The 27,887-nt window shown below is 44.2% G+C and overlaps 1 long non-coding RNA gene across 1 annotated transcript; it reads right to left on the bottom strand.

Moving 5' to 3' along the window:
* Positions 1-1,822: 1,822 nt before the first annotated feature.
* Positions 1,823-23,510, bottom strand: LOC118452200. The gene is made up of 4 exons (XR_004841884.1): positions 23,433-23,510; positions 6,368-6,540; positions 4,484-4,859; positions 1,823-1,900 (listed from the first exon to the last, which is right to left on the bottom strand). It is a non-coding gene; the product is annotated as an uncharacterized LOC118452200 (long non-coding RNA).
* Between the last annotated feature and the right edge of the window lie 4,377 nt (positions 23,511-27,887).

Here is a 27,887-nt window from a genome sequence, read left to right as displayed (position 1 = left end):
TCCAGCAAACACCATCCTTGTTAGCTACATGAGTCCAACACCATACAATGTCTCAGGTCTTCCTTATAGGCAGTGGTTGCTGCTGCAGCCCTATAGGAACCAAATGTATTCCCTCTCTCCTCGGGGGAAAATGCCAGCACCACGAGGCGCCTACCTTCCCGAACCACTCAGGAGTTAGCACAGCAGTCAGCAAGAGCCAGAAGCTTTCTACAGAGCTCCAGAGCCAGGACTGCCACTAGGATTTAACAGTGTACAACACAGACGTGTGGCCAAAGAAATCCAGCTGCTGCCAAGCTGGTTGCATTTTGGGTGCAACTGGGTCCCAAGCTGGCCAGCGCTTTGAGGTCGTCTTCTCACACCTTTTCCTTAATGCGAGCAGCCTGAGCACGCCAGAGGGGTGAGGATCTGCACAGATGTGAATCCAGGCTACTCCAAACAGAGAGAACACAGGTCTTAGAAAAAAGTCCCAGTCCCCTCCCCACTGGACCTTCCTGGCTGCTGTGTGTTTAACATGCTAGGGAGCTCCCAGTCCTTCCCTGCTCAGCTCCAAGCCCTACACTGCTCCTGCTGGCTCCCACGAGACCCGCTACAAGGGCCACGTGGGGATGTCATGGCCCAGTGCCACGCTCAGGAGCTTCCCATGAGCTCTGCTGCATGTTTGGGAGCCGGGGGGGGATGCCGGGAGGAATAGGGTGCCCCACACTGTCCTCTCTAAAAACTCTTCTGCCCTCGTCAGAGCCTTCTGAGAAGGGGGCAGTTTTCCCATCTCTTCAGAACCAAAGCAGGTAGAAGAGAACAGCCTTCCACTTAGCTGCTCACCCACAGCTTTTAGAACAAAACCAGAACATGTGCTAGCTGCAAACAAAATAGAGTAGCTGCCTCCCTTTGCAGCATATCACACAGCTTTCCCTGGCATATTTTTCTGCTCTAAAACCATCCCAAGAATGAAAGCAGCAACTGGGCACCATCAGGAGGCTGGCAAGAAGTACCAGAACAAGTTCCACCATAAATCACTTGTGAGGCCACAGATACACATACAATGATGAGGACACTAAAAAGCCCCTAAGGAAAGCAACCATTTTGCCATGAGAGCAGGGCTTGAATATTGTGCAGTAAATAAGGCTAGGGGCCACACACTGAGCAGTAAGGAGAAAACTAAATATTAAGTTGCTGCTCAGTAATTGAGCACAGCCCATTCTGTGCACAAAATAAGGCAGGGATGAAAGAGGGGGAAAATAGCAGAAGCATATGCCATTAAAGGCTACAGCAGAAAAAACATTCACAAGGGGACTAACTGAAGATACCAGGGGTAACCGGAGTTCTGGCATTCGCTGACTTGGGAGCATCATGCACATGCATGTATGAGCGCATGTGTGTATGCATGCTGTGCGCATTTGATTACCCCATGCCCAGGCAATCCACACAAAATCCGTGGCCGAGTCCCTTGAGAGGCTTCTACAGGGAAGAGAACTTAGGTTGGAGGAACAAGCGTCAGAACTCCGTCAGCAAAAAGCTATGCAGAATGTCAGAGTAAACGTTTCCTTACACTGCTCATGCACACTTATAATTCCCACTACTGCAGAATTTAGGTGAGTAGGGGGCAATTATAGTCAAGTTGCAGATTATCTGCCAGAAAACAGCAGCCTTGCCTTTGCAACTCTGAAGGCATCCTTTAACTAATTTCTTTTTTAATGTGTATGCATTCAGCTTCAGCGTGAGCAATGGCTGGAGCAGGAGAAATCCATGGTACATAACTTCCAGCGATAATCTTTAGTGGGAAGTGAGACACCTACCCATCACTTATACCTTTAAAAAACCTCCTCCAGAATGCTGTTTGCCTGCAGATCATGCAGCTCAGCTGGCTTTGACGAAAAGCAGTTGTTCCAATTTCTGGGACAGGCTAGAAAGACAGTTAGCGTAGTTATTCTTCCCCAAGGCAAGGCCTGGGTGGAGCTGGAAGAAATGACAGCAGGCAGTGAATGGGATGTGGAGGTGGCCCAGGGAGGAGAGGCAGTGCAAGCAAAAACTGAGGCAACAGCTGGGATGAGAGGGGACGTGGTCAGTTTTAGGGGAGAAGAGAAAATAGAGGTGTAATGCTGTTCTCTCTAGGCACTTTACTGCAAATTGCAAAAAGGAGCATGGAATAAGTAAATCAAAGGCAGCCCTTGTTCCTCCGATTTCTGGCAACCTAGGAAGCCTTTTTCTGCTCATTAAAAAACTGACCAGTCTATAGTGCAGCAAGAGAGAAGGGGATCAGCCTGGCCATTTATTTGGGGCACCAGCCACCCCTCTTCCAAAACTCACCAAAGCTGCCAGAAATTTTCCCACTGGTTTGGGCCAAGGGGGGCCAGAAAGCCGATCGCCTAATCTCTAACACATGCGCTGTCTCAGCAGTTGCAGTGGGGTGAGGCACAGGGGGTTTAATTTCTGCTTTACATCTGTCCTGCCTGATGCCCAGCACGCCTCTCCCTTCCCCACGTGGCTTCCCTACCTCCACTCCTACCATTTTCCGTCTCCTGTTTCCAAAAGTTGGCTTCAGGGCTGGGGAAGGTGGTGAAGCCCAAACATGGCCACTTAAAGCAAATACTATTTTTCAACTGAAAGACTTTTAATTTTTTTTTCCCAGTTTATTTTTAGAACAATGGTAAAACATACAAATCCTGGAGGCCTTGAGCACTTTCCTGCTGTGCTAGTGACTTAATTTATTTCTTTAATTTGTTAAAACCTCACCAAAAAAAATGTTATTCTTTGGAGACTTCACTAGCCCAAGTTCTGCATGTATTATTTGCTGCAAAAGATTAATGAGGTAGCAGAGGCAATTTTTAATGGATTCCCTTGGTTTTCTCTCACTCCCCCCCACTTTTCTTTTTTCCAACTTGCACGGCAGCCCAGGTCCATGAATCTGCTAAGCGCTCTCCGCAGACAGGATGCAGGGTGCGGGAAGAAAGTAACGAAATCAAAAAGCCTCTTTTGCAACTTCTCCCCTTCTCTTTCACCACCCAGAGATGCCGCGTTAACCACCGTGCTGCACCAGCCTCCTGCGGATCGAACGCCTCCGCAGCCCCTGTCCTTTGCAATGCTCCGAGGGAGCGGACGGGGCCGAACACCCTGAGTTTACAGGAAGGCTGCCTGTGTGACAACAGCTAATCCTACGCATAGTTCAGAGGTGCCGTCAGCTAGCCAGGAGACCCGCCGGGCCCCTTCTCCTGGCTTGGTTAGAAATCTGCTGACACTCCCAGAGACTCTTGGGGAGCGTTTTGGAGCTCGGCCACAGCAACCTTCCCATTGACCTGCTCCTCTTACGGGAACTGAGCGCTGCCTGGAGTGTAGCAGCAGCACAGGCTTCGGTGGTGGTGGCTAAGAATCAGATCTGTTTCTTTACCCAGAATAATCAGGCTATTTGTCAAGAAGATGCACTATGCTTAGAGGTGTCTAAATCCTTCCTCCTCTCTTGGCCCACACGCAGCCTCTATTCCAGCACAGCTCTGTGGGGGAGATTTTGGCTAACAGGAGATGAAATGGAGAGAAAGACGAGAAAAACAAAAGGTGAGGGAGCACAGGGAGAGTAGGTTAAGATGCTGGGGTCAGGGCAGAGAGAAATGTGACAAGTTCCTTGCGATAGCTTTAGAGACGGGGCGGGTCTGTGATGGGATAAGGGTGTGTGAAAGGGAAAAGAAACCACAACTCCCTGCTGCCGAGGTGAGGAAAAGGAAGGTGCAAGCCTCTTGAAACAGAGGCCTCCGCTCTTTCTCCACATGCAAAGCTGATTTTTTAACCTGAACAAACCAAAGAGAAGCTGTGGGCAGCCACTCTTCCAGCTTGCCTCCCTGCCTGTGGGGGAGCCTGCTCGGCGCTTCAGGGCTGGAGGCTCCCATTAGCAGAAGGACTGAACTATGAAAGCCCTACAAAAGCATGACTGAGGCCAGGCCACTCACCACATCATGGCACTCAAACCGCTTGGAGCAGTTTGGAAATCTGTCCAAATCAAACCGCCAGAGAGAATACACAATAGGAACTGAGTCAGGGAGACTAACCGTGGTATGATTTCATTTGGGCGGATCAGCTGGTGGCCCAAAGGCCACGTATGGTCTATGGGGCAAATCCATGCAGCTTGGTATCTTTTCTGCTACAGCATCAACCCTGACACTGTCGGGATCATTGCCAAACACTCCTGAGTGTGCCACTGGCGTAGCACTAAGCCTCGTAATCTGCATTTGTGCCTGCATCAGAGTGTGTTGGCCATGATCCCCCAGATTTCTGCAGGCGTTTGCACGTTCTGTTCTGCACACCTAACCATCCTGCTTTGAGTGTTGGTGCCACACAGGCACAAGTGTCCTTTGAGAAATCTGGCCCCTACAGTGTACCGTTCAAGGAAAGCGCATTTTTCTCACGTGTCTTTTTTTCCCTCAGGTGGTAGATAAGACCACACAGAAACAGCAAAGCAGAGCAACAGTGCAGGAATAAGGAAAGGACGGGAGAGTACCTGTCTGGAACAGCTGGCTCAAAGGCAATGACGGACAATAAATAAGCCTGAACACTGAAAGACAGGGCTGTCATTCTCCACCATGCCAGAAATGCCATAAACCATAACAGAGACATGCCAATGGTTTGAGAACCCCACAGAAGAATTTTTATAGCACTATATTTCATAACTCCTTTCACTATCTTGCAGGCCCAACTTGCTGATCTGTGCCTGCTTCTGCCTCCCCATTCACTGGCGTTTGCTCAGAACTCAGTCTCCACCACCAGGGCTGTATTCAAGTCATCGGCTGCCCATCCCCAGAGGCAAATGGGTCACTCCAGTGCACAGAAAACAGGGCTTCATGCAATGTCCGTAATGCTGGGATCCAAAGGAAGGGCTGTTGAGGGAAACAAACAGGTGAAAAGATAGCTCAGGTCTGGTTCAGACTAAGAAACAAGCTCACCTGAGAGGTAACGTCCCCCATGTATTTATCAAATGTCAGAGGCAAGGCTTCTGCCCCGACTGAACTCTGTGCTATCAGACAAGGTAGCTTAGAGCTACTTCAGGCATTTCTAGGTGAGTTGCAAGCACAGCCTTATCCCCTCTAGGCTACCCTGGAAAAACTGTAAACAATTACTTCTACCAACAGAAGTTTGAAATGTACAGAGGTAGCCCTAACACCTTTGAATATCGCTGACCGGATTCCCCAATATATCACTTCGATTGAAAATTCATCGGGATTCCCCTTCTGCATTTTCTTTGGTTTTTTGTTTTTTTTTTTTGAATGGGATGACACACGATCAACAATACTACACAGGTATAGCAATGGTACATAAATAATTCCATACACATCAAAGATTCCCGTACACATTCATTTAAAGTTGGCCTGAGGCAAGCCAAATATACAAACAATTAGTGATCTGTAGGCATGCCAAGAAATATTTGTGCAGCATATAGGCCCAAGAGAAAATATAATGAAGATTAAGAATATTATTAACACATATATGAAGGTAATAGTGTTTGATGGATTTCTATACGAGTGCCTCTGTGATCCTGGCAAACCCCAGAAAAAGGACGGGACTGACATTTCCCAATTTACCTACAGCTGTCAGATCCGTAGCGCCGCAGTAGCACTAAGTATCTGAAATGCAAGTGGCTGCTAAGCCATCTTCCTTTGTTTTGTTACACAGTGACTGGATCCACCTCATTCACCCAGTTCACGACAAATGTTTCTGTTGCTCTCATATCCCAAGACAACTTCTGTAGCCCTTTTCTTTAATGTTTTTTTTTTTCCACAAAAAGATCTTTTTTCCCCCCTGAACCTTGTCAGGTTTTTGTTCCCATTACTGTCTGTGGCACACAAAGCAGGTGGTATCAGAAGTGCAAATGCTTCCATATTCTTTGAATTGCTATAAACTGCTGCATGGTTTTGTTCATTTTAAGTACCCAGTCTTTTGATATCCTAGCCAGTCAATTCTGTCCTCATGAGTTAACAAGACTATAGGCAGGGAGAGACGGAAGAAAGGCCACCCAATTAAAGGGAGAAAATGAAGATCAAAACGGGCTACGGCGCTGTCATACAGTCAGGTACAGAACTGTACCGGGTGCAGGCACTGATAACAGGCCAGCAAACACTGCACCGGTCACTTTGCTGTGACCTTCACCAGTCACCTGGCTCCAGCCTTACGAGAGCTGACTACCTTTTAAGTTGAAAAGGCTTAGATTAAAAATATTACTAACCCTGAAAACCCTCAAACAGCTTCACTGGAAATGACAAACAACAAGAGGAACAACTTGGAAATTACAAGTCCTGTGGAAAGGACTCTGTGTAATTTGATAACGGACAGGGGTTGTTTTCTTCTCCATTAAACCAGAAGGAGCTGAGCACTGAAAATCCATGCTTACCTGAGGGGTGGGGGGGCTTGTAAACCTGAAGTTACCCAGCATTCAGATCAATGCTTGGAGATTCTCAGGAGCAAGCTACTCCGTGCAGCATGTACTGTTCTCCTGATTGTGCATCCAGAAACCAGAAGGCTGCGGAGAGACTTTATTGTGGCCTTTCAGTTCTTAAAGGGAGCCTGTAGGAAAGATGGGGACAATCTTTTTAGCAGGGCCTGTTGTGACAGGGCAAGGGATAATGGTTTTAAACTAAGAGGGTAGATTTAGACTGGATATAAGGAAGAAATTCTTTACAATGAGGGAGGTGAAACACTGGAACAGGTTGCCAGAGAGGTAGTGGAGACCCCATCCCTGGAAACATTCAATGCCAGATTGGACGGGGCTCTGAGCAACCTGATCCCATTAAAGACATCCCTGCTCACTGCAGGGGGGTTGGGCTAGATGAGCTCTGAAGGTCCCTTCCAACCCAAAGCATTCTATGATTCTAAGGTCACAAGCAAGACTCTGAAATGAAGTATGTCATCAGCATCCCAAAGTGGACATGGGTGCCATTGCTCTAGGGATAATTGCCATGGGGTGAGAGCTCCCAAAGTCAGCATTCCTTTTCTTTCATACAGCGTGTGTGAAGTGAGGGCAGGCAACTCACTGGTAAGCAGGGACACAGGCCTTCATTAAAACACCATGATGATCACCTACATTTCAGAAAGAGCTCACACCTGAAAATTGCCAGGAAAAATAGGACTCATCTTACTTTCAAAAATAAAAAAAAATACTTCAATGGATTCTCCCTCAGGAGTGTTAGAAGCTGGGTTGCCTCTTCATGCAAATGGAGGGAGCTGAGAAGGGTTCACCACACATTGTAGGAAATAAAGCTCTTGTTAAAAACAGAAAACAAACCACAGGAATTATTTGTTGATGTGTTCTACCACTTTTGACCAAAATTCCTGTGTGTTTGACTGCAACCAGAGCATTCAGTGAAGGAGAAGAAGGAGCTTAAAGGGCTGACAGTCCACCAGCGCCACCAGACATCGCAGTTCACAACGAAGTCTGGCCGCCTTACCTCCTGGCAAACTTGGTATTTTACACTATGAGCTGGAAGGATTCCACCTTAAATAAGATAGCTAGGAAAATCCAAATAACTGGAAGGAGAGTGTAGGTAGGATTTTGTTACCTAACACATCAAATAGTTCCACAACCGGCCTCTCAAAAACAAAGGAAAAAAACCCATCAAAATGCTGAATTTGGCTTCCACAATGCAAAGAACAGCTGGAGCATTTCTGCATGACTTAGCTTAATGCAGCAAGATTGGAATTTTTAAGTTACAAAGAAAAAAAAAAGAAAAAAGCAGCAAAGTTGCTGCTCACTTTCTGCTATCTGTACCAGTTACCACCTGGATCCAACTATTTGCCACCTAGGATCCAACTATTCAAAAATCCATGTAATTAATTAGCATCAAACCAAAGTGAAGGGTCAGCATCACAGCTCCATATATTACTGTTTCTGTCTGTGAAACATCTGTACTCCAGGAGTGACCTTTTGATGAGAGAAGATAGTTCCTTGACTCCCCAAGTCCTGCAGCTCAGACTCACAGCTTGAAACAACTCTTTTCCATGAGAAGCCTCTCATCAGCTTCATGCCCCACAAGGCTGGCAGTGAAGTGCAGGTAATATATAAACAAACCCAGGAAAAAAGGAGAGATTTCTTAGGCATCACTGTAGGTTCAGCCAGTTTCACTAATTTGCCTGTTCTGAAGACATTCAAGACCCCTTGTCTGTTTCTTCTTTGATGTTTCCCTGGAACCTACAGCACAGCAAACAGCGCGTTGGGGAGGACAGCCGTTGTGCCACCAGAGGCAGCAAGGGCGGACACAGATCTTATCCCAGCGAGGGACCCCCACAGCTGCAGGGCAACAGCTGGACAACGACGCAGGAATGACGTACTGTATCAGCTGGAGCTCTCCAGGGGCCAAAAGAGCAAGGGCCCCAGATTTGCCCCCACATTCCTCATTTCTTCCTATGGAGCCCTCTGACACACCCAGAGATGGGTACGGACACAGCGCGTGCTGCTGGATGCTAATCTTTCGGACACAAATCACGCGGCCACTCACGGCTGGGCACTGGCACCCCTGACTGATCTGACGGCGCTGCCTCACCTAACAGCTCCCAACCTGACTTCCTGAAAGCAGCAGGGGACAGCTTCTGAAACCCCATCAATCCAGACAGAGTCAACATGACCCGTGGACGTGGTCCAGCTCTGCCAGGAAGGGCCTAACAGCGAGTGCGGCTGAGGAAATATTATTGCAGCCTGGAGTCTTTCTCATGCAGGGTTCTATTTTGGTGCACCATTTCTTGTTGCATGAGCACACCCTGAGCATTTTGGGAACTCCAGCCACAGATAACACTTAGTTCTAAGTCATGGTGTTTTTCCTGATGCGGGTTTCACCATCCTGATTTGGGTGCAAATACTTGTGAACGTTGCAGGATTATATACTGCATAATTGCTTGCCGTGGCCCAGATCATATAATGTGCCTACCGAAAAGCACAGTAAATAAAATAACAGTGTTTCTTGCCAGTCCAAACAAACATTTTTCCATTGCTAGCAGAGCAAGACAGTACTACCCCATAACTGCAGTGTTTTAGTTCTTCATTTAATAGCAGCAAGAAAAAAGTCACACTGCTGTGAAGTGACACAGAAACATGCACAACACAATTTTGTCATCAACAGAGAAGCAGTGATTATATACAAGGAAATGTTTATTTGATCCACTTGCTAATGCACAAATTGCCTTGGTCTAAAACTATTTCATACTATACATTCTCAAGCAATGACCCAATTTGAGTTAAGACATTTGAGTTCATCCCTGTATCTTTTCGGGCAAGAGAGCCATTTGAGGAACCAACTATAGCTTCTCTGTCCACAGACTGCACAGTTTGCACCAGGAAGAGGGCTGCAATGAAAATAAATTAACCTATTCTACTTGATCCATGTTAATTATTTTTGCTTGAAAAAAAAAGAAGGAACCTCTGACTTAGCTAATGGGAAATCCTCAAGGACTTGGATAAAGAAGTCGTGTGTATCCACTTGCCCTAACCTTTGTTTGGCCTTTTGGCTAAGTACAAGGGGCATATCAGTTAAGCATCTGATGTCTTCTCTCTGGGAAACTCAGTGAGTTAGTAAGTCATTGCAAACTATTATGATTTTGATGCATGGAAAAAAACCAACAACTTGGCTCTCCTCAGACAGTACAGCTGGGTAAGTACGGAATTTCCCGGCACTGTTTAAGCCTGGGTGGGGTGGGAAAAAGAAAGAAGAAAAAAAAAAGAAATAAGTGAAGTTTATAAAGAAGGAGGGAAAAGGAACAGAAATACTGCCAGGAACACAAGAAATCTTTCCTTCCTTGTTTCACTTATGGAGATCAAATAATCCAAATTAAACATTAATCCCTTGCAAAATGCTGATGATTCTACTCAAACTAGGGAAGCTAAGGTGCTGAGAAGCCACAAAGCTCAGCTCTGGTCCTTCAGATATTCATATAAGCAAGTAGCTTAACTGATAGGTCTTGTGTCTGCAGGATCAGCACTCCAGACAGTCCCTGAAGGATGAACTGACCCTTGCATATGCCTATGGCCAAACCCACTGTCCTCACTGTCCACACCAAACCCAAGGTCCTCATTGTAGACCTCTAGGTATCTTCACAATACAAGTAGAAAATAGCAACTGCGGATGAGAACATATGATCACAGTGAAGCCGCTGCCATGTTCAGACCTCACCCCCAAAAATGGAGCACACAGAGGACTGTTAGCATCTTTCCCAACCCGTTGCAAAGTGAAATGGCATTACCATCATGTAAATGGAATGACCCACTTTGCTCAATGCTGCAGTGGATGAGACTGTGCTTACAGCTATGCCTGGCCTTCAGGTGGGAGGATGGACTTCCAGCCTCAGGAAAGGACCTTCTTATTGTCTGTTAACTTGGTCTTTTGTCATCCTGTATCCATACTCTCAAATCAAATCTACAATTTCAATGCAATAAATCGTCTGTTTCTCACCTAAGCACCTCAAAAACAATCAGCATGTGCTTTTCAAGCCCTGCAAAATCTACAAATCACACTGTCCCTACTTACGAAAAACCAAGGAGTGCACAAACAAATTAAGTCAACTGAGGATGTGTGGCAGAAGTCAACCCCACTTTCTGAGTCCCATTCATGAAAAGACAGGCCTTCCCTCCTCTCGCTTTCACTGTGGCTTCCCTAAGCAACAAGATTTTTCTACCTAGGGTTTCCAAAAGACACAAATATTACTTAATATGCACAGGAACAAATTCAGGACCAGGCCTACACACAGTATGTGTTTATGAACATTTGTTCCACGTAGTGATTTTACCAATATTACTCCCCTGACTTGCTTCCTGTGGCCAAGCAAGAGCAAATGATTTTTTAAGAGAAGTCTGAAGTTAGGAAATACATCATGCAGATGCACACAAGCCAGTACCTCCTCCACACACCCAAGTTTAGCAGGCAGATCTTTCAGAACCAGCTTGCAGGAGGTGGCTCTGCAAACACGAAGGCTTTTTAAAGCGATGCACAGGTACAGGGACTAACTACTTAATGCAGTGGTTCACAGACCTGTGAAGTCAGAAAAGACCACTGGGATCCCACCCAATGCAAAAAACACAGTCGAGGGGATTTCATCCAGCAATTCCTTTGTTAAGCCCCTAACTTTTAACGAATCTCAGACCTGTCTTCCAGAATGAAAATCAACTTAAATGCAGAGACTTCAAGGCTATGTTGACACTGCCTTGCCTCACACAGACCTGGAGGCAGGCCACTAGAGCATGACTGTGCAACCATATTGTTAACAACCTGCTGCTCAGCCGCCTCCAAATTCCACAGGACTTCTTGCCACACAGTAGGAAGCTTTCCAGGAAAGAACTTAGCCAACCCACCTGTCAGGAGACATTTCTTCAGGTTTGACAGGATGGGCATTGACAGATTCAAGCCAGCATGGGTGTATCTCAAGAAATGCCCTATCCTGAAGCCAGCCTATTCGTAGCGCAAGGATAAGTCTCTTTCCTACCACACTGTAGAGCTGATCCAAAGCTAGTGTTCGGTTTGGACATGAGATGAAGTGGGGAATGACTCCAAACTTGGACCCATGCTCAAAAGGCAGCCCAGCCATAGCCCACATGCAGGAAAATCCATCGTCACTCCTTTTGTCATGTTCCCTCCACCTGAAGTACTCCCATCAAAAAGCAAATGCATGAAATCCCTCCTCACTGACAGCATAATTCTGCAGGTTAAGGAAATTATCGGTATAACACTGTTTCAGGGGAAGGGGTGCAATTATGCACTGCAGCCCTGTTAAAATCAGCCCTATAAACTGAACACTGGTGTAAGGCACTGTAGTGCTTGGCCCACTTGCTCTAGCGAGCTTCTGCTTTGTACTCAACTCTGCAACTGCCTTGCACCTCCCACTCCTCCTTCTTTACTGTCTTCATGTAAATCAAAAATCAATCAAACCTCACTTCACCAGTAATAAATCAATCACTTGAATCACTCGACTACAAACCAATGACCTTGTGGCTGCAAAGACAGAGTGTGTGTGAGCACATGGATGACAGCAAGCAAAAGAGAGAAAGAAGTATTTTTATGTATGTATTTGCTATAGTTCACAGAGGGTCTTTTTTTTTTTCCTGGCCACATCTGAGCTCTCCAGAAGGGCTGTACTAATAGAAATTCTCATTTCTTGCTTGCCAGTCACCCCCAAACAAATCAAAGCATTCCTATCCTCTTTCTGTGTTATTTTCTCAGATTGTATGCTGTATTCATACTTTTTTTTTTTTCCTGAATACAAATGAGTACAAATGTCAGAGTCAGACTAGAAATGTTGGGGCACACACAGTACATTCTTGGTTTCTTCTACAGATCAGAGCATATCACCAATTAAAAACAAAAAAAAATATTAAAAAACTTTATGAAAAAGCACTCAACCTCCATCTACCCACTTCCAAACCAAGATAAGGAAATATCTCAAACTTTCCACAAAACCCCATATTACCTCCCATCGCAGCCGGGAGACCTGAGAATCCATCCTATTGTTTCCCTTGCTAGCGCTGCAGTCCTACAGAGCTTCTGCATTTGTTCGGAGTGTGTTGTTGTTGTTGTTGTTGTTGTAAAAGCGAAACGTTACACAAGACAGAGAGCTTGACAGCTTTCCCACAATCCTCAGCATGTGGGAATAGCGAGTAACAAAGTGTAAACACCTGCCAACTGGTGGTTAGGTGTAAATGTCTCTGTTAACAACAAACACTGCTGCTAGCAGTCATCGGAGCAAAGCAGCAAATCTGTTCCCTTCTCCAATGTGGAAAACACCAAACAATAACAAAAAAGGCACCTAATTGCTTGATTAAGATGTATCAGTGTTGGAAACTGCTGATCTAGAACATTGAATCTCTGACATTTACTTCACTCTTGATTAAACAGAAATGCTTAAAACTAGCTAATGTGCAGGCAGAAGCCCAGCGCACTGTGTACAATCCAGGGAATTGTGACAGTAAAACTTTTCACGAAGAAACAAAATCAGAGCTACCTCCTCTCTGCCGTTTCATAAAAGCATCAGCTGCTGAGACCCTCTGGCTATCATGAAGAAGGGATGGAAGTGCGCTAAGGAAGGGTTAGGAGTCTGGTAACTCCTTGATTCCCTTCTCCCCATGTGGAAGTTCCAGGGAAACCTTGTGAAAAAGTCCAGCTCCTGCTCTGAAAAATGGTGCTGAACAGGGAGGTCAGGAACTGTTTCTTTATGGAGAGAAGGATTAGCTGTGTCCTTTTAAAAATCATGTTTTCAGCTGGTGATTTCCTAGGCAGCATCATGAGCCAGGTAGCACTGATTTGCATGTGACTGATGTCTGAGACCTGAGGCTAAAAGCCTGCTTACTCTAGATTTGTCCTCAGTAGCCAGCTTGCTTGTTTTATTGCCCTTTCCCTGTGACAAAAAGGTAAGGGAGAAGTGGGTCAACTCACTTGTCTCAAGTAAACTACAGATTGCCAAGTCAGAAGGTAAACTCCATTAATCTACACTACCCACAAAAGCCCACTGCTGCCCAAATCTCCCTACTGCACACACAGAAACTCCAGCTCAGCTGGGGAGGGACATTAATCCTGGTTTCCATCAGCCTGCATTTCTTCAGTAATTGCTATCAGGAAAACAAATTATCTTATTCTTGTGGGGTGGGGGGTATTTCACATTTATATCTTTTCCCTAAAGATACTATCTGAAATACTTCAGACAACCATGACTGTACCTGGTTAATCAGCTGGTGACCAAGACAACAGACAATTTTAACCTACATCAGTTCCCCAATCTAGGTCACAGGGAAGGAGGAGGGCGAGTGGAAGGCATGGGTCACTTCTTTTGGTGGTGCTACCAGCTTATGCCATCATTAATGATGCATGAAACAAAAGGCTTTCAATAGTCAGCACCTTGAAACAGAGGACACATGTTCTCCTTATTTCCTCATGCATCAAGTATTTGAAAGTTCTACAAGTAGTAGATGGTTAATGGCAATGAATTGGCTTACAAAGCGTGGCAGAGCATTGTTCCAACTCTAAGCAACATCGTTCACCAAATTGCTATGGTGAAGGCTCAAACAGCATTTGATTAAAGTTTCCTGCAAATGGTTCTATGGGTAGAAAATGGACAAACAATTGTTTGGTTGGCCAAAAGTGGCTTTCTCCACTAGGAATGGATGAATCAGGTAATAAACTTGCCTGCCAGCATGAATACTGACCTATTTACTGAGCTAGATATTTCCAAACAATAGGTGGAAAGGTTTATTTTGCTATAGGAGGTTTAGGATCACCTGCACCAGAATAGTATTAGAGGAAAATTTCCAGGTTTCATGTGAATATTCAAGCCCCTCAGCAGCTGAATTTAGACTCTCAGCCACACGGTTTCTGTGACTCAGCCATTTGTTAGTCATCCTCTGCCCATTATATCTCAGGAAAGTTAGAGATACCCATAATTAGAAAGGCATTCCCCCTCCTTCTGTCTCCTTTCTGCCTGCTCTTTAGATATCATACCCTCTCACTCCCTTACTTACCAGAGGTCATGTGCTATTCCATTCCCATTCCCTTCCCAACTAGATTTATTTCCTTAAAGTCTCACCCATTTTACACCCTTACACCACTCTCAGTATCTTACCCCACAAGCAGAACGCTCCAGATTAACTGATGCCCTTGCACCCCTCCCTTTTCCAAACCATGCAGCCCTGCCCCGGTCCTCATCTCTTTTTTTTTTTTGCATGGGTTTTAATCAACTGCCCTCTGGGCTCTCACAGGCCATATTCAATTCAGTGCCATTCTTGCACAGTCTGGGAGCATAACACAAGAGAACTTGGTTCCTTCTGTCTAAACGTATCCTAGACTAGTTTCTCTAATTTGTCCAAGCTGTTGATCTGCAGAGCTGGCACTTCTGTGCTCCCCTCAAATCAATGTTGCTGCCTGATGTGTTACTTCCACTCTTGCACTCTGTTCCCTCCATGCATCATTCCACCAGCTCTCCCTCCTTTGCTGCATCAAACGGCTTTCTTGTTGTTGCCTTCCAGCCCACTATCTTCTCTTCTTTCTGTTCAGACAATCAACTCCCACCATCCCTCTGCCAGTGATAACTGCACTGATCACAAGCAAGTCTGGTTTTCCCTATACTCCAAAAGAGATTTTGCAGTTTCGCAGATTTTTCTTATCCTTCATTTGGTCAAGAACAGAGATCTCTGAACTAGCAAAGCCACAGGGACAGACTGAGACAGTGAAGCTCCTGTGCACTAAGACAATCATCCTGGAGATGCTGGACTGAATTATCAATGTCTGATCTGCAGCAGGCAAAGGGTAAGACTTGGGTGTGCAGCTCTTAAATCTCAGATTTATGCATCAAGTCCTAGGAAGCAGGAGAAGACTGGGGTGGACAGGTACACATGTACACCTCTTGCACTCAGCACACTCTGAATGTGAAGATGAGAGTCTCTCTCACACAAAATCCATCCCTTTTAAAACTAACAAGTAATCTTCCCCTAAGAAAAAATATTTTTGCAGAAAATTTCCAACCAGTACTAATCTGTCATCTCCTTCAAGGCCGTAAACATCCCACACTGACAGCTGTAATGCCACTGCCCCCTTCCAAATTCTTCCTGTTTTAGTCTTTCTTTGGTGACAGAAGACACAAGCTTTGTCATTGGTTCCCTGTATTTTATATGAGGATAACCCTGACTTCTTCAGGACAGGACACAACATGACAGCCCCTTGCCCAGCAGCACCCCTACCCCTTGGTGGGATTGCTGGGCGCTGCCAGTCTCCCAAAGCAGCAGTGCAGGCAGACCAGCATGCACCAGAGCAGTAAGTCTAGCTTAGATCCTATAGGTCTTGACTTTATCCGTTGTGTTTCTTTTTCAGACAACCAGCTCCAAGGCAGAGGAAATCTTTCTCTTTGTTCAGACACTTTGTAGTGTCCTGAGTCCACAATGCCAGAATACTCCAGAGACAGAAGAGCTAAATCTGAATGCAGAACAACCAGCATGGCCCAGTGATTAAAGCATGGAGCAGGCAGCCTGGATTCCTCTGTTGTCTTTCACACGGCATTTCTGTAGTACCTTGGCAAGGGCACACAGTAAACTATCCAGTAGCAGTTCCCCCCTCCCACAGATGCACAAAAGCCTGTAAAAGTGTTGCAATTAATTTGCATCGGCACCTTTGGAAGTCTCTTCCTCTTCTGTGCCCCTGTGCTCTTTCTGCAACACAGGGGTAAAGCTGTATCCACCACACAGAGCCTGGCTCCATCCATCACTTTACCAGGTGCTGAGGATCCTGGCAAGCTCTGATTTGGCACAGGTGGGGTTACATATTTTCCCTACTGACACATGCGCATTCCTGTGTTTAGTTTTAACACTGACAGGTTAACAACGATGCTTTCTTCTCTAACTATATTCAAACGATGACTGAAAGCTACATCTGCATAGTGTTTTCCCACTAGGTCAATGGCAGGCACTTGCTACTGGTTATTTAGCTGTACAGGAGCAAACAACAATTGGTACAATATTAGCCCAAAGAGGGAAGAATATAGAGCTCCTGAAACGTACTGCCAGCAAAGCGATCATCAGCAGGGATGGGGTGGGCATCTGGCTGCCTGCCCTGTTCATCAGCCTCACTAAGGGACTCCGTTCCCGTGTATTCAACAGAACTCAGCAGAGCTAGCATGCCACGCTGCACACACAACTATCTTAGAAATAAATCACTACTCCTGCACTTTAGGAAACAGACCCCTTTCTTAGTAGGCTTTGAACAAAAGAGATGGGTCGTCCATTCTGTTCCACACCAATCTTACTAGTTTCCACTACAGGCTCAGCCACGTTACTTAAAACTGGTACTGATTATTTATCTAATTGAAGGGCATCTATGAAAGAAGGAGTTCTGTTGGTGATTGGAGAGCTCAAATGGACAAATTGGAACAACATAAGGACAACATAAGCCATAAGCACGTGAAAAGTACTCCAACACCTATCTCCTACTGAGTTAAGTGGTGTTGGCCAGCTTGGAAGGTTTCTTGGAGGGTTTAAGGTCTTGGTGCTAGGCAAGGCTTGTTTCTATTCCTGTAGATCAAGGCTCCAGCACTACAATTTGATATCCAATAACAGGCACTGTTTACCTTTTGTCCTTTACCAATGATGTGCAACCTTTCCACTGTTGAAAATCAGATAATTGGAGGCTTAATAAAAGGGAATACTTTGGCCTGGTTCTAAAAATCACTCAAGTGAAAGGCGCATAGGTTTCCTCTGGACTAGATACAAGATCTCTCCAGTTTGGAGCAATCAAAGCAGTCCTGCAGAATCTTGCTAGTATTTGTCAGGTCCTGAACACTACAGTTGTCTTTACTGTAAGCACTGCAATCCAAAGAAAAGACCTAGCAAGAGGCAAATACATAACCACATATCACCAATCCTTTGGGCTATAAAGTTACCCAAAGGCTCTACACCTAAGGCATTTGATGTCTGTGTGATCAGATCCTTTGTAAGCAAAGGACAGCATGGAAATAGTCACCTCTTATTTCTAGCTCCTTCTTTGGCTTCTGCTTTTCAACACACGACATGATGTCTGTCTTACCCGAGGTTGCCTCAAGCATCAGTACAGACAGGCTATGTCTCCAGATTCCTTTCTGTCCTGTTGTCCCCTGCTTTAGTTTTCTGCCTGTGAGAATGCAGCCATTTACAACACCAGAGCAATGGGAATTCCGGCAGTGAACAAACAGCCCTGTAAACAAAGGGTCTTGGGGCTATTTGCATCTTTGGGGGATTTGGATGCACTGCAGGGTGAGGCTGGGCCTCATTTTAAGAGAAGTCTCCAGCCCGCACCAGTGCCAAGAGGCTGACTAATGTAATTATTTCCTTGCGAAGCAGCATTTTTCAAAGTGCTGATTCTTATTAAGAAAAAGGAACGGATTTGGAGCTCATATTTTGATCTGGTGCCCAGGATTATTTGGAAATTCTTTTTCCTGGAACGAGACTTTTTATTCCAAATTTCTCCATGGTGGGGAGAGAGGGTTTCCTGGGCAGAATTAGAATAATGATTACAGCCTGTATACAATCAGCTCTAACCACTGTGGAACTCCAAAAATGAACGTTATTGCTCAGTGGCTTCATTGAAAACAGAAGTATTATTTAACCAGAAGGATGGCAACACATGGAAATAGCTCATTATCATATTTTCTCCCTATTTGAAATGTCACATTGAGTATGTATCTTTCACGTCCACTACACTTTAATTAATTTGGACTGTGTTTAAATATATTACACAGCATGCTTTATTACAAAATTCTGACACATTCCCATTGATGAAACAGGGCTTTCTTTCAAACACATGTAAATGGCAGCAGGAGCTACCCTGCCTAAATATTGTTTTAAATACAATAAGAATACCACATCATCTCTGTGTCAAGCCTATGTTTTTCTGTGGCATGGAACATATACAGCAAAACCAGTGTTACATCCAAAGCTTGTTGTTTATTGAAGGGACAATGATGTTAACATTATTATTCCAGGTCTAAATCTTAACCACTTGCCTTATTTACATAATTGCAAGACAAACATATATTTTACTCAATGGCTGAATAAGATTCCAGCAGTGTGATTGCCTAGGAATTAAAAAGTAGAATTGCAGGGTGTATGTGTGAGATGAAAATGGCTTGTTTTAACACAGCTGGTGTATCTTATCTTCTGTGCACTTTCAAACACAGCTTTTACAAAGGATGGTAGTCCTCCTCCACCCAGGTCTCCAGCAAAGTGGAGGATTTATTCCATTTGCAGACCCTCCTCTGGATTGCAGTCACTCCAGAAGTTACTCCTGGTTTATACTTGTATAAGCAACTGGGGGAATAAAAGCAGTTTTAAAAATCATGAAAAAAAAAAAGAGTGCTTGCACAAACTTTAGTGATTCTTGTACTGAAATCGTGTGATAGATGGAACTCTATGCTCAACAGGATCAGGGATTTTGTAGAAGGTATGATTAATATCTGACTGATAAGATGTCATCTCTCTGCTATGGTCTTTGTTGAGGCATTCAAGAATTAGCTGCTGAACTACTGTAAAACCATCTTAGCAACCGCCTTGCCTTCAGCAAACACCTAATGATATTCTCCCTTAAAACGTCTCACTAGCTGCCTCCCCAGGGCAGTTCTATCCCACTCTATCATGCCAGTCCCACTAGATACCACCAAGCGCTGATGCTGCTTGTAACAGGAAGAAATCTCCTTCCTCACTACTCAGGCGCTGGTCAGGAAGGACTTGGAGCCAAGGCTGGTGAAGGAGACCTGCTTCATTCATTCACTGGGAGCCAACTGACTGGCATTTCTCACACAAGCAGTGACACTACAGTCAATCCCAACAGCTTGTTCCAAAACATGTTCCAGGGACAGCTCTTTGGACCCTTGCTTCCTCATCCATCCTTGTAAGAGAGCTTTATTCTCCAAATCATGCATTTTTAATTTTTTTTTTTTTCCCTGAGCAGATGGCTTTTTCCCAAAATAATTCCTTACGCGAAGATTCTTATCATGGGGAAGGTAATTCTGTTCTGAAACAAACTCCCAGATGGGGCCATGTGGAACAGTACTCCTGGAATACACGTGTTGTTCCTCAGATAAAGGGAAGCTGTTGGAGTGCTGATCACTGTGTGGATGCTGCCGTGAAGGAACAGCACGAATTTGCTCTGTGCTGTCAGATACTCTGCTATGTCTTCTTCTGTCCTGAGTGTTCTCTCCTCACACCACATAACCCTTACCTCAGGAAACATTCACACTAATAAAAAAAAAAAGTTTCCCAGCAATTGAATAATAACAAAAAAGTTGTGTTTAGATACAACAAATAATGTCTGTCTTTAAAGATCTGGATTGGTTTTATATTTAATTCACTCAGTCAATTCTAATAAATGAATAAATATAATTTGGAGGAGAATAATAAAAAAAAATTAACTGTGTTGCTGGAGCCAAAACCAATAACTGCAACTCACTTTCTCCCACTTTTTCACTCCTTCGGACCCAAGAATTACTGTGGCAATTCTTTTTTTTTGTATTTTATGTGTTTTGTTTTATTTGATGTCTGCATTAAAGGAACACTCCAGTGTAATATAAAAAGATACTATAATCGCTATGTCTAATTACAAAGAAGAGCTAAGTGTCTAATACAAAAACATGCAATAAAAAAGAATAATTAACAGTCAGATCGAAAGCCACCAACGCAGCAATCTGATGAGGCAGGCAAGGAAGCACTACTCAGCTCTCACCTTACAGCATATGGGGAACCAGAATGCTTTGCCATGTGAGAAGACTGGACAGGGTGCTAGATATTCTCATCTAGGCTCCCTCTCCCATCAAATGTTGTACCATGTGACCTTCTGAGGTCCCTTCCAACCTGGGCTGTTCTGTGATTCAATAAGATGGGAAGGTCTGCTCTGATAGATGGCTCTCAGCTTAACCACAGCTTTTCCTCCTTGGTTTCTTTCTATCTCCAAGAGCTTGCTCTTACTAGGTTTTTTTCTTGTTTTGTTTGGTTTGGTTTTGGGTTGTGTTGTTGTTTTTTTTTTCCCTGATTCCCCAGAGTAACAAATGTGCAATTTTACCCTTTTGGCTGCTAGTGGGGAGGATCTTGTGTTCTTTACACATTTAGATTTTCCATCAAAATCATCAGGAATGTATCAAAACAAGCAGGCCAGTTTCCACCTCTTGGCACAAGTCAATGAAGCATTTAGATGTACATGGAGTGCAAGACTGAGTATACAATTTGCAGCTTCCAAAGAGGAGCAGATAATTTAAAAGTGTTCCTGAAGGAGTAGTATTTCTTTACCTGGCCACAACCACCCCCACTAAGAGCAACAGTAAAAATACACAGAGCCTTACCATCCACAGTTTTACTCGACTCAACAAGCAGTTTGGGTTTGTTTTGTAGACCTTTGAAAGCCCAAAGACCACCTTGTATTAAAGGCTGTTCATTACTCTCATCCATATGCAAGTGGATGGGAGTCTAATGTGCCAAATTCCAGCCTGAGAGACTGTTTAACCATAAATCCCCTCACCAGACAGAGGCATGAGTGACTTTGTTGGATTTGAAGGTAGAAGGAACAAAGAGAAGAAGTGGAACCATGGGAACGATTTTCAGAGGTTCTCAGCACTGTCAACCCAGAGAAAGAATCATAATGATTTAGCACAAGATACCCTGCAGAAAAAAAAAAAAAATAAAATATATATATATACTTTTCTTTGCATCTCATGTGTAGAACTTCATGTAGACTTGTTTCTGTGTGACTTGGCAATGCAGCAACAGCTTTTAGGGAAGATTACAACAGAAGATTCATCAGCAACCATACTGACATCTGAAGAGGCATATGCTCACAGGCAGTATTTTGCCTGTTCCCTTTAGCCTGATATTTTAGCCCACAAGGTATAGATATACCTGGATAATGCCATTTCCCCTGTACACAGATTTGTGTGTTGTCTGTGCACTTAAGATAATTTCAGCACTGGGCAGATATTCACTAAAAACCAGATAACGATGCTATAATTACGAGACACACAAACAGAAACATGCCAGACAGCACTGGTTGTTTTTGTTATCTTATTTCTATTCAGTTTTTGAAATAAATTTTAAATAAGTATTTTTTTTAGCAGAAGACAAAAGGTGGGAGACAAAGAATACTTCTTACAAAAGCGTTCTCTATAGATCAGTTCCCGCTAAGTCATCTTTCCGTTCACAGACCTCGTTCATTTTCCACGTTGATTTTGCAGAAGTGATTAAAGAGCTTTAACAACAATAGATTACAAGTGTTCTGAGGAAGGGAGAAGCTTTTAGACAGATAAACATGCTTCTTTTTCAGAGCAAAGGCGGTCGCAATCAGTTGGCTACAAAAATGACGTGAACATTCAAATCCTCCTGCAACTTCCAAATGTGTTGATTTAACAAAGGTTTAGGGAGTACATTGCTCAGGGCAGATCCTAGTCCAGGAGACTTCTGACTACATACACCAGGCAATGATTTCCTCCAGTATTTGCAACAGTATTAATTTCTTTGCTCTAGTATTCCCATTCTGCGTGCAGTTTCCCTTGATTTATCGTTACTGCAATTAATTGTCCTAAATCTAAAGTAGTACTGGAAACAGAATTTAACTTAGACAAATCAGACTTAATTTGCCAGAGATTCACTGCAACATAACCTCTGCTGAAATGTTTACAAGCTGCCTGTAGACGAGAACTAAAAGCCAAGAGGGATCTCAGAAAAAAGCCTGCAGTAAAAACAAGTTTACCAAACTACCTATGCCGTGCTATGCCATGCCATGCCATGATTGTGCTCTTCTGTCTCTAGGGTCTTCAGTCCTACCGAGATTTACCATATTTCATTTCAATTCTATATACTACACCTTCCACTCAAAAGAAAAAAAAAAAGTGGATTAAACTGCTATAAAGCGGTAGGTGTGCAAAATCTAATAGCTACCAGCAGCCTGATGCAAAACCCTGTGTAAGTCTAAGAAAACTTTATCCTTTGTTTCAGTGAGCTTTATCACTAAGATTTGTGTGCTCTTAGGGTTTTACCTCCAGTGCCCTAAAACACCCGCGTGCTCCGCCTGTGTCTCTGAGACAACGTGATTCTCCCCATGGCTTTTAACTGTACGACTTACTGGAGCAAAACCTAATCAAAAGAAGAAGAGATACAGATTTATCACAAATTCAGTCAGCGGGCATGATCCCCACAGTATAACTTTCAGAAGCAAAAGTCCTAGCTGCTACCAAGTGAAATGAAACACCTCACTGCTTCTAGAAATATCAGAAAAAAAACTTTTCCTGCCTCCTCTTTGCCAAAGTGTACAAGAAGTGAAAAGTATGTCAAAGGCTAACGCGTTAGTACCTTGACAGGACAAGGTGCTTTTTTGGCTCCGAGTAAGAGACTGAGCTATTAAAGTAAAATCCTTGGAAAATTTATATACTTATTTCTAGACAGCTCTAGAGAATTCATGGCAAGGGGAGTCTGTGATGATGGGCTGTTGCTGTAGAGGAAAGCTACCCATCAACTCTGAGAACGTTCCAGGAATTCTGGTGTTAGCTGGGTTCACAAAATAGAGACAAAACTGCCAGGCACAATATCCTATCTAACATTACTGAAAACTTTAAAAGCATGAAAATATGAACATATTCTCTTACAGAAAGAACACACTGATCTGGGCACAATAGACAGTACTTAAACCCAGCAGTATACAAAGACAATGTGGTCTTGCTCCCAAAAAGTTTGGGGGATTTATTTTTTTTTCTTTAGTTAGCATTCATTTTTTTAACACCAACACAAAACTTAAGTGTTCTGAGAAGGAGGAGGACACGGACAAGTTATTTTTCAGCAGAATTAATAATCTATTTATAAGTTGAACTTGTTTGATGCTTATGGTTCCTCGACCTGCAAGAAACAGTGAAGCTGCTGAGTGATGCTACTAATGTTTTGGTGGGCTCAGTATATAAGAGGGGTACCTGCTTGCACAGAGAATCAGCCTACTTACTTGCAGGGACAAATTGGGCATCCAGTTAAGGACTTCATTTGGCATCCTAAAAGCTGTGTCTGGTTTTCTGAAATTCCGAAGGTCAGTTCTGGAGGAAAAATAAAAATCATAAGGCATTTTAAAGAGACTACCAAAAAGAAAGTATATAGTACAATAAAATACATACATAAATTGTAAAAGAAAATATATGACATATGCATCCAGGGTTAGAAAGAATGGAAAAGGAGAGGACGGGGAGAACAGAGAATATGTCCAAGGTGGGTAGATATGGTCTAGGTGACTCTTCACCTTATAGATGAATCACAGCACTTCTGAGTAGAGAAAGATGACAAACAATGGCCTTAATGAGAGGGAGCACACGAAGGTCAAAAAACACATGGGTCTTAGAGACTCATTTACTGATTTAATCCAGCATTTTGAATTCACTAAAGCTTGAAAACAGAGACGCTGGAAGCGATTAAAGAAGAATGCTGTGAAAACCAATGTATGAAGCAACTTGAGACGTTCACTGATGACAGCATATGAGCAACAGAGACCTCCACCCAAATAATATGTTCCATTTTTACATCATTAGCCTGGATGGAATGAGGAGGTGGCTAAGATCTGGACATTAATGTTCCTAGTAATCTGTAGGCAGAAAGATCCTTAATTCTGAAGAACTCTGGGAAATTATAAAGAAAGTGGCTATTCGATGATGGCATCCTAGAGATCACAGGGAATTTAGGGCTAAACAGTGGGGAAAATGGAAGGAGCAAAGAAAGACGTGAAAGTCTTAATGAATAAGATGACAGAATCTGGTGCCTAAAGGCATCCGATATCTCAGTACCTCAGGAAAGTAATAAGGTTGCGAGCAAATCCTACTGAAACCTTGATTATTGCTTTTGTCACTGAGCTCATGTCCCAGTAGGGCATTCTGCTTGAATCAGACTCTAATGTGAGACATTTTAATTGTGATTGCTGGGCCAGCAGGAAATGGTGAGCCTAATGGGCTGGTAATATTTAAGTTATGTCATTGGAGAGAGAGAACATGCAGAGCAGTGTGGAATACTGAAGACAAAAAGAAGTGACAAGGTAATGAGTTACCTGGCATCAAAGAGGAAGGAATTCACTGGTAGAAGCAGGGGTAAACATGCCTTGGAGGAAAGGAGGGTGACTTCCTGCTTGTGGGTAGTTGGGGGTTTTTTAAATATATTTCTCCAGTCTGCTGGTGGTGTTGTGACCTGAGTTGTCTCAGTTTAAGTTCAGAGTGATTTTTTGACTTAATTTCCTTATGGAGGCATATATTCTAGCAGAATCCACAACTAAGTTTATCTTAAGTAGAGAACAGTGCAAAAATACTGATTCACAGAATTGCTGAGGTGCAAAGAGACCCCTGGGAATTGTCTAATACAACATTTCTGCTCAAAGCAGCGACAGGTAGAGCAGATTGGTCCAGTAAGGTTTTGAGTAACTCCAAGGACAGAGGCTCCTCAACGTCTCTGGGCAACTTGTTCCAGTGACTGACCACCTGTACAGTAAAAAAGTTTTCTTTTATGTTTAAACAGAATTTCCCATGTGTCAGTTTGTGCCCATTACCTCTTATCCTTTCATTGGACACTGAGAAGAGTCTGTCTCTGTCTTCTTTACCCCTGCTCCATCATCTATACACATTGAAAAGACCTGCCCTGAATCCTCTCTCGTCTAGGGTGAACAGTCCCAGCTCTCCCAGACTCTCCTCATATGCCAGATGCTCCAGTACTTTAATCATTTTCATGGCCCTTTGCTGGACCCACTCCAATATGCCCATGTCTCTCTTGCACTGGGGATCCCAGAACTGGACCCAGAACTCCAGATTGGTGTCACCAGGACTGAGCGGAGGAGAAGGATCATCTCCTTTGACCTACTGCTGATTCTCTACCTAGTGTAGCCGACGAGGCTGTTGACCTCCTTTGCCGCAAGGGTGCACTGCTGGCTCTTGGTCAACTTCTTCTGGCCAATAATCTCTCTTCAAAGCTGCTTTCCAACTGACTGATTCTCAGCTTGTCCTGGTGCATGGCACTGTTCCTACCCAGGGGCAGGAATTGGCATTTCCCTTTCTTGAACTTTTTAAGGTTCTTTTTGGCCCATTTCCCCAGCCTGTTGAGATCCCTCTGAAGGGCAGCACACCCATGTGGACTATCAACCACTCCTCCCAAATTTGTATCATTTGCAGTCTTGATGAGGGTGGCCTTTATCAAATCAATGGGATCATTAATGAAGATGTTAAACAGTGTTGGCCCTAGTATCTTTCCCTGGGGGATACCACTAGTGACTGGCCTCCAGCTGCTGATCATAACCTAGCAGTTCAGACAGTTTTCAGTCCACCTCAATGTTTACTCATCTAGCCTGTACTTCTTGAGTTTGTCTAGGAGTATGTTATGGGAGACACTATCAGGAGACTTACTGAAGACAAGATAAACAACATTAACTGCTCTTCTTGCATCCACTGAATGAATCATCTCACTGTAGAAGGCCAGGTTGCTTAAGCATGACTTCCCCTTCATAAATCCATGCTGACTACTCCTCACCAACTTGCCATGTTTCATACCTTTGAAAAAGGTTTCCAGGATTATTTGCTCCATGACCTTCTCAGGGACCGAGATGAGACTGACTGGCCTATAGTTCCCTAGATCCTCCTTGTTCTTATTGATGATACCAGTGACATTTGCTTGCTTCCAGTCTTCAGGAACATCCCCCAATCTCCATGATCTTTCATGTATTATTGAGAGCGGCCTCACAGTGATATTGGTCAGCTCCCTTGGTACTCATGGGTGCATCCCATCAGGTCCCATGGACTTGCGTATGTCCAGTTTGTTTGAATGTTCCCCAGGATGATCCTCTTTCACAGAGGGCAAGTCCCCCTTTCTCCAGACTTTCCTACTGGTCTCAGAGATCTGGAATGTCTTGAGGCAAATCTTACCAGTAAGGACTGAAGCAAAGAAGGCATTCAGTACCTCAGCCTTCTCCATGTCTTTTGTCATCAGGTCCCCTGCCCCATTCAGCAGTGGGCCCACATTTTCCTTAATCTTTATTTTGTACCTGATATACCTGTAGAAGCTCTTCTAGTTGCCCTTCACATCCTTTACCAGATTCAATAGGTGGTATTTGGCTTTCCTAACCCCATCTCTACATGCTCAGACAGTATGTCTGTATCCTTCCCGGGTCACCTGTACCTGCTTTCACCTCTTATATTCTTCCATTTTATGTTTGAATCAGAAAATCCTTGTTCACCCATACCAGCTTCCTGGCACCTTTGCTTGAGTTCCTGCATGACTGCATGGACCAATCTCAAGCTTGCAGAGGTGATTCGTGAAAAATTAACCAGCTCTCTTGGACCCTTGTCATCAATGCACTCCAGGAACCTCGTAGATTACTTTTGCCTTGCTGTGTTGTCCTTCCAGCAGATATCAGAGTGACTAAAGTCCCTCATGAGGACCAGGGCTTGCAAACACGATGATTCTTCTAACTATCTGAAGAAGGCCTCATCTACTACTTCCTCTTGATCAGGCAAGTCAGTAGCAGACACCCACCACAACGTCACCTGCATTGTTCTGCCCTCCAGTCCTGATCCACAAGCTCTCAGCTGGCTTTGTCCATCCCTAGGCATAGCTCCATGTGTTCTTGCTGCTCTTCCACATACAAATAAAAGGTAACTCCTGTCCTTGCTGTCTGGACCTGTCCTTTCAAAAGAGCCTGTATCCAGCCATGGCAGCGCTCCAGTTGTGAGAGTTATCCCACCACATCTTTGTGATCCCAAAGGAGATCACTGACCTATAACTGCATGCAGACCTGTAATTCTTCCTCCTCATTCCCCTGGCTGCGTGTGCTAATGTAGAGGCATTTCACACAGGCACCCAGTGGTGCTGTTTTTCCAGATAAGGTACAAGTGCTTCCCCCCTCCTGCTGTCCTGTAGGCACTTCCTGATCCATGTGCATACACTTGGGGTGAGCCTCCTTAGATCCTGTTTTGTCGGTTTCAACAGGTCTGTCTTGTTCACATCACCCTGCACTCTTTTTTTTTAAGATCACTTCCTCACTTGGTCGTGGGTCATCTTGTCTCCCCCCTGTCATTCCTAGCTTAAAGGTCTCCTCACCAGGTTGGCCAGCCTGTTGGCAAGGATGCTTTTGCCCCACTTTGGTGGTTCCTGTCTCTTCCTATCAGTCCTTGAACCTCAAAGATGGTCCCATTGCAGCTTTTCTTTACAAGCTCCCTTCTCTAGGACAGCAAATAAGAAGGAACTATTGCAGAAGATCAGCAAAGGAAGACAGGCTATTACATTTGCAGAAAAGACTATGAGGGGAGCAGGGTGCCTATGTTGTGTCAACAGTCCAACCTGGTATATTGGGTTTCTGTGGCAAGGTCTTGGTAGTGGGGGGGCTACAGGGGTGGCTTCTGTGAGAAGCTGCCAGAAGTTTTCCCTGTGTCCGCCACTGGCC

The sequence above is a fragment of the Egretta garzetta genome, unplaced genomic scaffold, assembly GCF_000687185.1.
Source record: "Egretta garzetta isolate BGI_Z169 unplaced genomic scaffold, ASM68718v1 scaffold14, whole genome shotgun sequence".
Lineage (NCBI taxonomy): Eukaryota > Metazoa > Chordata > Aves > Pelecaniformes > Ardeidae > Egretta > Egretta garzetta.
Note: the sequence above shows the minus strand (reverse complement) of the source record. Positions and strands in the feature narration are given on the sequence as shown.